The following is a 15238-nucleotide window of genomic DNA, read 5'->3' as shown; positions in this document are numbered from 1 at the left end:
TATTAAATAGAGGCACGCAAAGGCTCCACTAAGTAAATGTTAATTTAAATAAGTGTGTTTACGGCAATTTAAATAAATTTTGTTTAGGATAATAAGCAAGGGAATAAATAATTTCCGTTCAACTTTGCAAGATAAAACACTTTAAAAAAGACCGCATTAATAAGAAAATGAGTTTATACAATGCGGCAAGACGTTATAAAAAGCCTCATTTCTTGTGTAGCAATTCGGTTTCCCGATATGTCGTCTCCTTTCCTTTTCTTTCTTTCCTACGCAGTAGAGTGTAGTGGCGCCAGTGTTGTTAAAGCTGTTGAGTATAGTGGCGGCAGTGTGGTGTGTTGGTAAAGCAGTTGTGTGTTGTTTAATACCGCTATCCGCACTGGCGCTACTATACAGAACAGCTTATACAAGTGGTGCCAATAGAAGCATCTCATTTAGAAGTGCAGGGTTGCCAGTATACACAATTAATTTAAACTGCAGTGATGCCACTATACAGCTTATGTAAAAGTTAGGTGGAGCCACTACACACAATTGGTGTAAAAAGTACAGTGGCGCACCTTATACAACGGCTTATACAAGTATAAGTATATACAAACGTCAAACACAAAGGCACAGTGGCGCTAGTATTTACATTTTACATTTAAAGTGAGGCCGGTAAAATATGTCAAGTATATATATTCCGTGGCGCCACTATGTATATAGTACATGTAAAGTATACAATTCTACACAATACATGTCAAATATATATAATCCGTACCACCAATGTATACATATTACATAAAGAATGTAGATATAAAGCATGCCAAGTTTACATGCACAGTGGCGCCAGTATGTATATTTTACATGTATAAAGTAAACAATTCTACACAACACATGTCAAATGTATATGAGCCGTGTCGACAGTTTATACATATTACATAAAAATGTTGCTAGAAAATAGGCGAAGTATACCTACACAGTGGTGCTACTGTACACAACTGCATAAAAAATATATTAACAAAAGCTAGCAGTGGCGTCACTATAAACATATTAAATAGAGGCACGCAAAGGCTCCACTAAGTAAATGTTAATTTAAATAAGTGTGTTTAACGGCAATTTAAATAAATTTTGTTTAGGATAATAAGCAAGGGAATAAATAATTTCCGTTCAACTTTGCAAGATAAAACACTTTTAAAAAAGACCGCATTAATAAGAAAATGAGTTTATACAATGCGGCAAGACGTTATAAAAAGCCTCATTTCTTGTGTAGCAATTCGGTTTCCCGATATGTCGTCTCCTTTCCTTTTCTTTCTTTCCTACGCAGTAGAGTGTAGTGGCGCCAGTGTTGTTAAAGCTGTTGAGTATAGTGGCGGCAGTGTGGTGTGTTGGTAAAGCAGTTGTGTGTTGTTTAATACCGCTATCCGCACTGGCGCTACTATACAGAACAGCTTATACAAGTGGTGCCAATAGAAGCATCTCATTTAGAAGTGCAGGGTTGCCAGTATACACAATTAATTTAAACTGCAGTGATGCCACTATACAGCTTATGTAAAAGTTAGGTGGAGCCACTACACACAATTGGTGTAAAAAGTACAGTGGCGCACCTTATACAACGGCTTATACAAGTATAAGTATATACAAACGTCAAACACAAAGGCACAGTGGCGCTAGTATTTACATTTTACATTTAAAGTGAGGCCGGTAAAATATGTCAAGTATATATATTCCGTGGCGCCACTATGTATATAGTACATGTAAAGTATACAATTCTACACAATACATGTCAAATATATATAATCCGTACCACCAATGTATACATATTACATAAAGAATGTAGATATAAAGCATGCCAAGTTTACATGCACAGTGGCGCCAGTATGTATATTTTACATGTATAAAGTAAACAATTCTACACAACACATGTCAAATGTATATGAGCCGTGTCGACAGTTTATACATATTACATAAAAATGTTGCTAGAAAATAGGCGAAGTATACCTACACAGTGGTGCTACTGTACACAACTGCATAAAAAATATATTAACAAAAGCTAGCAGTGGCGTCACTATAAACATATTAAATAGAGGCACGCAAAGGCTCCACTAAGTAAATGTTAATTTAAATAAGTGTGTTTAACGGCAATTTAAATAAATTTTGTTTAGGATAATAAGCAAGGGAATAAATAATTTCCGTTCAACTTTGCAAGATAAAACACTTTTAAAAAAGACCGCATTAATAAGAAAATGAGTTTATACAATGCGGCAAGACGTTATAAAAAGCCTCATTTCTTGTGTAGCAATTCGGTTTCCCGATATGTCGTCTCCTTTCCTTTTCTTTCTTTCCTACGCAGTAGAGTGTAGTGGCGCCAGTGTTGTTAAAGCTGTTGAGTATAGTGGCGGCAGTGTGGTGTGTTGGTAAAGCAGTTGTGTGTTGTTTAATACCGCTATCCGCACTGGCGCTACTATACAGAACAGCTTATACAAGTGGTGCCAATAGAAGCATCTCATTTAGAAGTGCAGGGTTGCCAGTATACACAATTAATTTAAACTGCAGTGATGCCACTATACAGCTTATGTAAAAGTTAGGTGGAGCCACTACACACAATTGGTGTAAAAAGTACAGTGGCGCACCTTATACAACGGCTTATACAAGTATAAGTATATACAAACGTCAAACACAAAGGCACAGTGGCGCTAGTATTTACATTTTACATTTAAAGTGAGGCCGGTAAAATATGTCAAGTATATATATTCCGTGGCGCCACTATGTATATAGTACATGTAAAGTATACAATTCTACACAATACATGTCAAATATATATAATCCGTACCACCAATGTATACATATTACATAAAGAATGTAGATATAAAGCATGCCAAGTTTACATGCACAGTGGCGCCAGTATGTATATTTTACATGTATAAAGTAAACAATTCTACACAACACATGTCAAATGTATATGAGCCGTGTCGACAGTTTATACATATTACATAAAAATGTTGCTAGAAAATAGGCGAAGTATACCTACACAGTGGTGCTACTGTACACAACTGCATAAAAAATATATTAACAAAAGCTAGCAGTGGCGTCACTATAAACATATTAAATAGAGGCACGCAAAGGCTCCACTAAGTAAATGTTAATTTAAATAAGTGTGTTTAACGGCAATTTAAATAAATTTTGTTTAGGATAATAAGCAAGGGAATAAATAATTTCCGTTCAACTTTGCAAGATAAAACACTTTTAAAAAAGACCGCATTAATAAGAAAATGAGTTTATACAATGCGGCAAGACGTTATAAAAAGCCTCATTTCTTGTGTAGCAATTCGGTTTCCCGATATGTCGTCTCCTTTCCTTTTCTTTCTTTCCTACGCAGTAGAGTGTAGTGGCGCCAGTGTTGTTAAAGCTGTTGAGTATAGTGGCGGCAGTGTGGTGTGTTGGTAAAGCAGTTGTGTGTTGTTTAATACCGCTATCCGCACTGGCGCTACTATACAGAACAGCTTATACAAGTGGTGCCAATAGAAGCATCTCATTTAGAAGTGCAGGGTTGCCAGTATACACAATTAATTTAAACTGCAGTGATGCCACTATACAGCTTATGTAAAAGTTAGGTGGAGCCACTACACACAATTGGTGTAAAAAGTACAGTGGCGCACCTTATACAACGGCTTATACAAGTATAAGTATATACAAACGTCAAACACAAAGGCACAGTGGCGCTAGTATTTACATTTTACATTTAAAGTGAGGCCGGTAAAATATGTCAAGTATATATATTCCGTGGCGCCACTATGTATATAGTACATGTAAAGTATACAATTCTACACAATACATGTCAAATATATATAATCCGTACCACCAATGTATACATATTACATAAAGAATGTAGATATAAAGCATGCCAAGTTTACATGCACAGTGGCGCCAGTATGTATATTTTACATGTATAAAGTAAACAATTCTACACAACACATGTCAAATGTATATGAGCCGTGTCGACAGTTTATACATATTACATAAAAATGTTGCTAGAAAATAGGCGAAGTATACCTACACAGTGGTGCTACTGTACACAACTGCATAAAAAATATATTAACAAAAGCTAGCAGTGGCGTCACTATAAACATATTAAATAGAGGCACGCAAAGGCTCCACTAAGTAAATGTTAATTTAAATAAGTGTGTTTAACGGCAATTTAAATAAATTTTGTTTAGGATAATAAGCAAGGGAATAAATAATTTCCGTTCAACTTTGCAAGATAAAACACTTTTAAAAAAGACCGCATTAATAAGAAAATGAGTTTATACAATGCGGCAAGACGTTATAAAAAGCCTCATTTCTTGTGTAGCAATTCGGTTTCCCGATATGTCGTCTCCTTTCCTTTTCTTTCTTTCCTACGCAGTAGAGTGTAGTGGCGCCAGTGTTGTTAAAGCTGTTGAGTATAGTGGCGGCAGTGTGGTGTGTTGGTAAAGCAGTTGTGTGTTGTTTAATACCGCTATCCGCACTGGCGCTACTATACAGAACAGCTTATACAAGTGGTGCCAATAGAAGCATCTCATTTAGAAGTGCAGGGTTGCCAGTATACACAATTAATTTAAACTGCAGTGATGCCACTATACAGCTTATGTAAAAGTTAGGTGGAGCCACTACACACAATTGGTGTAAAAAGTACAGTGGCGCACCTTATACAACGGCTTATACAAGTATAAGTATATACAAACGTCAAACACAAAGGCACAGTGGCGCTAGTATTTACATTTTACATTTAAAGTGAGGCCGGTAAAATATGTCAAGTATATATATTCCGTGGCGCCACTATGTATATAGTACATGTAAAGTATACAATTCTACACAATACATGTCAAATATATATAATCCGTACCACCAATGTATACATATTACATAAAGAATGTAGATATAAAGCATGCCAAGTTTACATGCACAGTGGCGCCAGTATGTATATTTTACATGTATAAAGTAAACAATTCTACACAACACATGTCAAATGTATATGAGCCGTGTCGACAGTTTATACATATTACATAAAAATGTTGCTAGAAAATAGGCGAAGTATACCTACACAGTGGTGCTACTGTACACAACTGCATAAAAAATATATTAACAAAAGCTAGCAGTGGCGTCACTATAAACATATTAAATAGAGGCACGCAAAGGCTCCACTAAGTAAATGTTAATTTAAATAAGTGTGTTTAACGGCAATTTAAATAAATTTTGTTTAGGATAATAAGCAAGGGAATAAATAATTTCCGTTCAACTTTGCAAGATAAAACACTTTTAAAAAAGACCGCATTAATAAGAAAATGAGTTTATACAATGCGGCAAGACGTTATAAAAAGCCTCATTTCTTGTGTAGCAATTCGGTTTCCCGATATGTCGTCTCCTTTCCTTTTCTTTCTTTCCTACGCAGTAGAGTGTAGTGGCGCCAGTGTTGTTAAAGCTGTTGAGTATAGTGGCGGCAGTGTGGTGTGTTGGTAAAGCAGTTGTGTGTTGTTTAATACCGCTATCCGCACTGGCGCTACTATACAGAACAGCTTATACAAGTGGTGCCAATAGAAGCATCTCATTTAGAAGTGCAGGGTTGCCAGTATACACAATTAATTTAAACTGCAGTGATGCCACTATACAGCTTATGTAAAAGTTAGGTGGAGCCACTACACACAATTGGTGTAAAAAGTACAGTGGCGCACCTTATACAACGGCTTATACAAGTATAAGTATATACAAACGTCAAACACAAAGGCACAGTGGCGCTAGTATTTACATTTTACATTTAAAGTGAGGCCGGTAAAATATGTCAAGTATATATATTCCGTGGCGCCACTATGTATATAGTACATGTAAAGTATACAATTCTACACAATACATGTCAAATATATATAATCCGTACCACCAATGTATACATATTACATAAAGAATGTAGATATAAAGCATGCCAAGTTTACATGCACAGTGGCGCCAGTATGTATATTTTACATGTATAAAGTAAACAATTCTACACAACACATGTCAAATGTATATGAGCCGTGTCGACAGTTTATACATATTACATAAAAATGTTGCTAGAAAATAGGCGAAGTATACCTACACAGTGGTGCTACTGTACACAACTGCATAAAAAATATATTAACAAAAGCTAGCAGTGGCGTCACTATAAACATATTAAATAGAGGCACGCAAAGGCTCCACTAAGTAAATGTTAATTTAAATAAGTGTGTTTAACGGCAATTTAAATAAATTTTGTTTAGGATAATAAGCAAGGGAATAAATAATTTCCGTTCAACTTTGCAAGATAAAACACTTTTAAAAAAGACCGCATTAATAAGAAAATGAGTTTATACAATGCGGCAAGACGTTATAAAAAGCCTCATTTCTTGTGTAGCAATTCGGTTTCCCGATATGTCGTCTCCTTTCCTTTTCTTTCTTTCCTACGCAGTAGAGTGTAGTGGCGCCAGTGTTGTTAAAGCTGTTGAGTATAGTGGCGGCAGTGTGGTGTGTTGGTAAAGCAGTTGTGTGTTGTTTAATACCGCTATCCGCACTGGCGCTACTATACAGAACAGCTTATACAAGTGGTGCCAATAGAAGCATCTCATTTAGAAGTGCAGGGTTGCCAGTATACACAATTAATTTAAACTGCAGTGATGCCACTATACAGCTTATGTAAAAGTTAGGTGGAGCCACTACACACAATTGGTGTAAAAAGTACAGTGGCGCACCTTATACAACGGCTTATACAAGTATAAGTATATACAAACGTCAAACACAAAGGCACAGTGGCGCTAGTATTTACATTTTACATTTAAAGTGAGGCCGGTAAAATATGTCAAGTATATATATTCCGTGGCGCCACTATGTATATAGTACATGTAAAGTATACAATTCTACACAATACATGTCAAATATATATAATCCGTACCACCAATGTATACATATTACATAAAGAATGTAGATATAAAGCATGCCAAGTTTACATGCACAGTGGCGCCAGTATGTATATTTTACATGTATAAAGTAAACAATTCTACACAACACATGTCAAATGTATATGAGCCGTGTCGACAGTTTATACATATTACATAAAAATGTTGCTAGAAAATAGGCGAAGTATACCTACACAGTGGTGCTACTGTACACAACTGCATAAAAAATATATTAACAAAAGCTAGCAGTGGCGTCACTATAAACATATTAAATAGAGGCACGCAAAGGCTCCACTAAGTAAATGTTAATTTAAATAAGTGTGTTTAACGGCAATTTAAATAAATTTTGTTTAGGATAATAAGCAAGGGAATAAATAATTTCCGTTCAACTTTGCAAGATAAAACACTTTTAAAAAAGACCGCATTAATAAGAAAATGAGTTTATACAATGCGGCAAGACGTTATAAAAAGCCTCATTTCTTGTGTAGCAATTCGGTTTCCCGATATGTCGTCTCCTTTCCTTTTCTTTCTTTCCTACGCAGTAGAGTGTAGTGGCGCCAGTGTTGTTAAAGCTGTTGAGTATAGTGGCGGCAGTGTGGTGTGTTGGTAAAGCAGTTGTGTGTTGTTTAATACCGCTATCCGCACTGGCGCTACTATACAGAACAGCTTATACAAGTGGTGCCAATAGAAGCATCTCATTTAGAAGTGCAGGGTTGCCAGTATACACAATTAATTTAAACTGCAGTGATGCCACTATACAGCTTATGTAAAAGTTAGGTGGAGCCACTACACACAATTGGTGTAAAAAGTACAGTGGCGCACCTTATACAACGGCTTATACAAGTATAAGTATATACAAACGTCAAACACAAAGGCACAGTGGCGCTAGTATTTACATTTTACATTTAAAGTGAGGCCGGTAAAATATGTCAAGTATATATATTCCGTGGCGCCACTATGTATATAGTACATGTAAAGTATACAATTCTACACAATACATGTCAAATATATATAATCCGTACCACCAATGTATACATATTACATAAAGAATGTAGATATAAAGCATGCCAAGTTTACATGCACAGTGGCGCCAGTATGTATATTTTACATGTATAAAGTAAACAATTCTACACAACACATGTCAAATGTATATGAGCCGTGTCGACAGTTTATACATATTACATAAAAATGTTGCTAGAAAATAGGCGAAGTATACCTACACAGTGGTGCTACTGTACACAACTGCATAAAAAATATATTAACAAAAGCTAGCAGTGGCGTCACTATAAACATATTAAATAGAGGCACGCAAAGGCTCCACTAAGTAAATGTTAATTTAAATAAGTGTGTTTAACGGCAATTTAAATAAATTTTGTTTAGGATAATAAGCAAGGGAATAAATAATTTCCGTTCAACTTTGCAAGATAAAACACTTTTAAAAAAGACCGCATTAATAAGAAAATGAGTTTATACAATGCGGCAAGACGTTATAAAAAGCCTCATTTCTTGTGTAGCAATTCGGTTTCCCGATATGTCGTCTCCTTTCCTTTTCTTTCTTTCCTACGCAGTAGAGTGTAGTGGCGCCAGTGTTGTTAAAGCTGTTGAGTATAGTGGCGGCAGTGTGGTGTGTTGGTAAAGCAGTTGTGTGTTGTTTAATACCGCTATCCGCACTGGCGCTACTATACAGAACAGCTTATACAAGTGGTGCCAATAGAAGCATCTCATTTAGAAGTGCAGGGTTGCCAGTATACACAATTAATTTAAACTGCAGTGATGCCACTATACAGCTTATGTAAAAGTTAGGTGGAGCCACTACACACAATTGGTGTAAAAAGTACAGTGGCGCACCTTATACAACGGCTTATACAAGTATAAGTATATACAAACGTCAAACACAAAGGCACAGTGGCGCTAGTATTTACATTTTACATTTAAAGTGAGGCCGGTAAAATATGTCAAGTATATATATTCCGTGGCGCCACTATGTATATAGTACATGTAAAGTATACAATTCTACACAATACATGTCAAATATATATAATCCGTACCACCAATGTATACATATTACATAAAGAATGTAGATATAAAGCATGCCAAGTTTACATGCACAGTGGCGCCAGTATGTATATTTTACATGTATAAAGTAAACAATTCTACACAACACATGTCAAATGTATATGAGCCGTGTCGACAGTTTATACATATTACATAAAAATGTTGCTAGAAAATAGGCGAAGTATACCTACACAGTGGTGCTACTGTACACAACTGCATAAAAAATATATTAACAAAAGCTAGCAGTGGCGTCACTATAAACATATTAAATAGAGGCACGCAAAGGCTCCACTAAGTAAATGTTAATTTAAATAAGTGTGTTTAACGGCAATTTAAATAAATTTTGTTTAGGATAATAAGCAAGGGAATAAATAATTTCCGTTCAACTTTGCAAGATAAAACACTTTTAAAAAAGACCGCATTAATAAGAAAATGAGTTTATACAATGCGGCAAGACGTTATAAAAAGCCTCATTTCTTGTGTAGCAATTCGGTTTCCCGATATGTCGTCTCCTTTCCTTTTCTTTCTTTCCTACGCAGTAGAGTGTAGTGGCGCCAGTGTTGTTAAAGCTGTTGAGTATAGTGGCGGCAGTGTGGTGTGTTGGTAAAGCAGTTGTGTGTTGTTTAATACCGCTATCCGCACTGGCGCTACTATACAGAACAGCTTATACAAGTGGTGCCAATAGAAGCATCTCATTTAGAAGTGCAGGGTTGCCAGTATACACAATTAATTTAAACTGCAGTGATGCCACTATACAGCTTATGTAAAAGTTAGGTGGAGCCACTACACACAATTGGTGTAAAAAGTACAGTGGCGCACCTTATACAACGGCTTATACAAGTATAAGTATATACAAACGTCAAACACAAAGGCACAGTGGCGCTAGTATTTACATTTTACATTTAAAGTGAGGCCGGTAAAATATGTCAAGTATATATATTCCGTGGCGCCACTATGTATATAGTACATGTAAAGTATACAATTCTACACAATACATGTCAAATATATATAATCCGTACCACCAATGTATACATATTACATAAAGAATGTAGATATAAAGCATGCCAAGTTTACATGCACAGTGGCGCCAGTATGTATATTTTACATGTATAAAGTAAACAATTCTACACAACACATGTCAAATGTATATGAGCCGTGTCGACAGTTTATACATATTACATAAAAATGTTGCTAGAAAATAGGCGAAGTATACCTACACAGTGGTGCTACTGTACACAACTGCATAAAAAATATATTAACAAAAGCTAGCAGTGGCGTCACTATAAACATATTAAATAGAGGCACGCAAAGGCTCCACTAAGTAAATGTTAATTTAAATAAGTGTGTTTAACGGCAATTTAAATAAATTTTGTTTAGGATAATAAGCAAGGGAATAAATAATTTCCGTTCAACTTTGCAAGATAAAACACTTTTAAAAAAGACCGCATTAATAAGAAAATGAGTTTATACAATGCGGCAAGACGTTATAAAAAGCCTCATTTCTTGTGTAGCAATTCGGTTTCCCGATATGTCGTCTCCTTTCCTTTTCTTTCTTTCCTACGCAGTAGAGTGTAGTGGCGCCAGTGTTGTTAAAGCTGTTGAGTATAGTGGCGGCAGTGTGGTGTGTTGGTAAAGCAGTTGTGTGTTGTTTAATACCGCTATCCGCACTGGCGCTACTATACAGAACAGCTTATACAAGTGGTGCCAATAGAAGCATCTCATTTAGAAGTGCAGGGTTGCCAGTATACACAATTAATTTAAACTGCAGTGATGCCACTATACAGCTTATGTAAAAGTTAGGTGGAGCCACTACACACAATTGGTGTAAAAAGTACAGTGGCGCACCTTATACAACGGCTTATACAAGTATAAGTATATACAAACGTCAAACACAAAGGCACAGTGGCGCTAGTATTTACATTTTACATTTAAAGTGAGGCCGGTAAAATATGTCAAGTATATATATTCCGTGGCGCCACTATGTATATAGTACATGTAAAGTATACAATTCTACACAATACATGTCAAATATATATAATCCGTACCACCAATGTATACATATTACATAAAGAATGTAGATATAAAGCATGCCAAGTTTACATGCACAGTGGCGCCAGTATGTATATTTTACATGTATAAAGTAAACAATTCTACACAACACATGTCAAATGTATATGAGCCGTGTCGACAGTTTATACATATTACATAAAAATGTTGCTAGAAAATAGGCGAAGTATACCTACACAGTGGTGCTACTGTACACAACTGCATAAAAAATATATTAACAAAAGCTAGCAGTGGCGTCACTATAAACATATTAAATAGAGGCACGCAAAGGCTCCACTAAGTAAATGTTAATTTAAATAAGTGTGTTTAACGGCAATTTAAATAAATTTTGTTTAGGATAATAAGCAAGGGAATAAATAATTTCCGTTCAACTTTGCAAGATAAAACACTTTTAAAAAAGACCGCATTAATAAGAAAATGAGTTTATACAATGCGGCAAGACGTTATAAAAAGCCTCATTTCTTGTGTAGCAATTCGGTTTCCCGATATGTCGTCTCCTTTCCTTTTCTTTCTTTCCTACGCAGTAGAGTGTAGTGGCGCCAGTGTTGTTAAAGCTGTTGAGTATAGTGGCGGCAGTGTGGTGTGTTGGTAAAGCAGTTGTGTGTTGTTTAATACCGCTATCCGCACTGGCGCTACTATACAGAACAGCTTTTACAAGTGGTGCCAATAGAAACATCTTAAAAAGTCGGTCAATTAATTCGAAAACTTTCTGCGGCGCATAGACAAGTGTGTGTATAACTAGGAATTTTAAGTACTATTGTTAGTTTCTTTTGTTGCAATGGCTCAGTTCCACTATTTTGGGATTTGGTTAATTTTTTTCTGTTATGTGTAGTGTACAGTTTTTGTAACTTACCGCAATTAGGTTTATCGACAAGCTCTGGATGGCAATGGTTTTAAAATTACTTATCAGCGCAGACAAAAGCATTCCGTTTTACATGTACAGTTCTGTAAGATGTGTGTAAATGTTAATTTAAATAAGTGTGTTTAACGGCAATTTAAATAAATTTTGTTTAGGATAATAAGCAAGGGAATAAATAATTTCCGTTCAACTTAGCAAGATAAAACAATTTTAAAAAATATCGCATTATAAAAAAATGAATTTATACAATACGGCATTACGTTATAAAAAACTGCATTTAAATAATTAAAAAGCTTCTACTGTATCAATAATAAAATATACGGGTACAAATTACAATCAACTGCTACACCCTTTTTTGGGATTATATTCAGTCGCAATAATAAAAGATGGCATTTAAATATATACTCATCTCCCTTTTCTGAAGCCATTTTGGTTTGCGGTAATATGAACAAAACGTTTGGCCACTCCTACTCCTTCTGAGACGGCCATATTCGGTCGCAATATAAAAGGCAATTCGTAGGTATAGTCATCTCATTTGCGCGTATCCATTTTTGAACTGTGTGTGACAGTAATAGCTAGGCCACTCCTACTCCCTGTTGGGCAGCAGCTGTTTCGGTCACACAAGTAGGAGGCAGCCCATTAGCATATGCATTCTTTTTTTCGGGGACCGTTTGGCATTGCGAAAATGTGGGTGTGAGCTATAGCTGTACCACTCTTACTCACTGTTAGGCAGCAGCCATTTCAGTCACACAATTAGGAGGCAGCTTGTAAAAAGTGCGTTCTATTTTTCGGGTACCGTTTTGCGTTGCGGAACTGTGATGAGGCAATAGCTATCTCACTCCTACTTCTTCTTAGGCTGCCATTTTCGGCCGCAATAGAGAAGACAATTTATTGGTCTATGCATTTCATTTGCCGATCGCCTTTTTTGATTGCGGCACTGAGGGTATCAGCAATATGTAAACCACACCTACTCTCTTGTAAGCGGTTATATTTGAATGCTATATGGCTGAGTAGATGTGAGGCAACTAATTTCTGAATTTTAATTATGAATTGCAAAAAAAAAAGGTACGGGTTGAAAATTAAATGTATATAAATGGCACTTGGTAAGGTTTTTGATGCTAATTTATTTTATTGCCCGATAAAGAAAGTGTTTTTCAGTAGGAAATCAGAAAAGGAAAATTAAAAAAATGGTATCTAGTTGTTATAAAAAACTACCATTTAACAAATCATACATATAAATAAATACAACAAAATGGCATGTGGTGCTTAACGTATAATATAAATTATAGAATATCAAAATTTTTGTTGTTTATTTTTGTCATAAATGGTTACCATTTTATGTATTGTGTCATGTAATTAATGGAAGATACCTTTTACGCTACACAAATAGAACAAAAAAAGCACTAAAGTTGATAATCTAAAAGTTCACAGCTCGGCCGAACGCAGGGCAGCGTCTAAAGTTGGCGTACAAAATGGTCGCGTAAAAAAAGGCTAGAATATATTAAGAGTATTTCTCATAGGGTCTCTTTTATTACCGCAAACCCAAAATGGTGATGAAGGGAAGAGAGAGATTTATATATATAATTTGACTCTCATTTTTTGATTTTATTTCTTGGAACCAGACAGAAAGAAGTGGCCTAGACATTGATTTTCTCTGGAACTCAAAATGGCGCATATAAAATAATTAAAAATGTATTTATATTTACACTAATTTTGACCGCCTGAATTTTTGCAACCAGAAATGGCTGAGTATAAGTTTTCAGTATTCCTGTCAGCCTTTGTACCATTTTAAAAATCTAACGTTGTTGATGTTTAATGCCAGCTAATTAGGAATTATTTTTAGGTTTTATTTTCGATCTTCCGAACAATAAAGGTTTAATATTTTTCAGCAACTTGTTTATGGCAAAAAAATGTTTGTTTTTAAATGCATTTTAGAGTAGTCAAACTAGAGAACACTGCGAAATGATTATACGTTTTAACAATTTTCTTGCAGTTTTTTCAATTTTTGAAAGGTAATCGTGTGTGTACTTACCTACGGAAAACATTTGTTGTTGTAGCTGCAAGCAGGCATAATGCCCCTGCAAAATAAAATACGTGTTTAATACGGGCTTGGAATGTATTCGATTGTAGTTAAAATGGTTTGCAAAGCGAAATAAATGGTATTTTTGACAGGTAATAACATGCTAATGTTTTCTGACACACGTTAAATAATTTTGAAGTTTTAACATTAGGGACCATTTTCGTATGCTTTGGTTTGCAACATATACGAAAAAATAAATGTCTTTATTTTTTTATGTAATTGTGATTGGTAATTATTTTGTATGCTTTTGCCAAAACAAATATTTTCGGCCGTTTTTGTCTGTAATCCACCTCCACCCTCCCCGTGCTGTTTACTTTTTACAGGTTGCGGCTGCGGTTGCTCGCTGCGTGGTGGTTGGTTTTCCCTCCGAGGGTTAGCCTGTACAGTGAGCCCCCTCCCGCGGCGCCTTTTCGGTTTTCCATGTTTTAGTTGGCCCTTTGCCAATGCAGGTTGGACAACTTGGGCGTGTTGTTCAAATACCGCAGGCCGTGGGTGGCCCGACTCCAGAGCCACTTCCATTTCGAATTCCGGTTCCACGCCGACTGCTCACCCAAGCACAAAAGAGGCCAAAATCCAGGAGCTACGACGCCAGTGCTGACTGAACTGTATCGACCCTTAGTTGCAAAGACCTAATTTTCCATCACTGTAACTCAAGTAGAATGTCTAGGCCATAAGATGAAGCATTGAAGCGTAATGCAGCTTTCTTTTCCAATTTTCGAGGACTGAATCTGTATATATTATATTAAAGAAGCTGCAAGAAGCGTTTTATATTATATATATCACTACATTTTGGATAAATTGCCTCAATTTCACCGATCGAGTGCCACTGTGGTCTGCTGCTGCGGGATTTTGTGTTTTAAAATATTGTGGTTTTCCTTTTTGGTCTATGGAAACCTACACTCACGCAGGTAATTATAATAATTATCCGGACGGATGCACGAATAAGCAGGGAATGTATAGCCAAGTTCTGTTGTTTTTTAAGGGTTTGCATCATTGAATAAACTGAAGTGGAAACACTAATTTATTGTAATTTGCACACCAAACGATTGCGAGTTGTTTTGCAGTTTATTATTATTTTTCGGCAGTTTTTATCTGTAACTCATCTAAAACAGGCTAAAAATTTATAGCCCAGTTCTGTTGTTTTTAAAGGTTTGCTAATTAAATAAAGTGGAAACATTAATGTATTGGAATTTGCACACCAAACGATTGCGAGTTGTTTTGCAGTTTATTATTATTTTTCGGCGCTTTTTATCTGTACTTTAT

This window comes from Drosophila teissieri, chromosome 3R (assembly GCF_016746235.2).
Source record: "Drosophila teissieri strain GT53w chromosome 3R, Prin_Dtei_1.1, whole genome shotgun sequence".
NCBI classification, from domain to species: domain Eukaryota; kingdom Metazoa; phylum Arthropoda; class Insecta; order Diptera; family Drosophilidae; genus Drosophila; species Drosophila teissieri.
Note: the sequence above shows the minus strand (reverse complement) of the source record.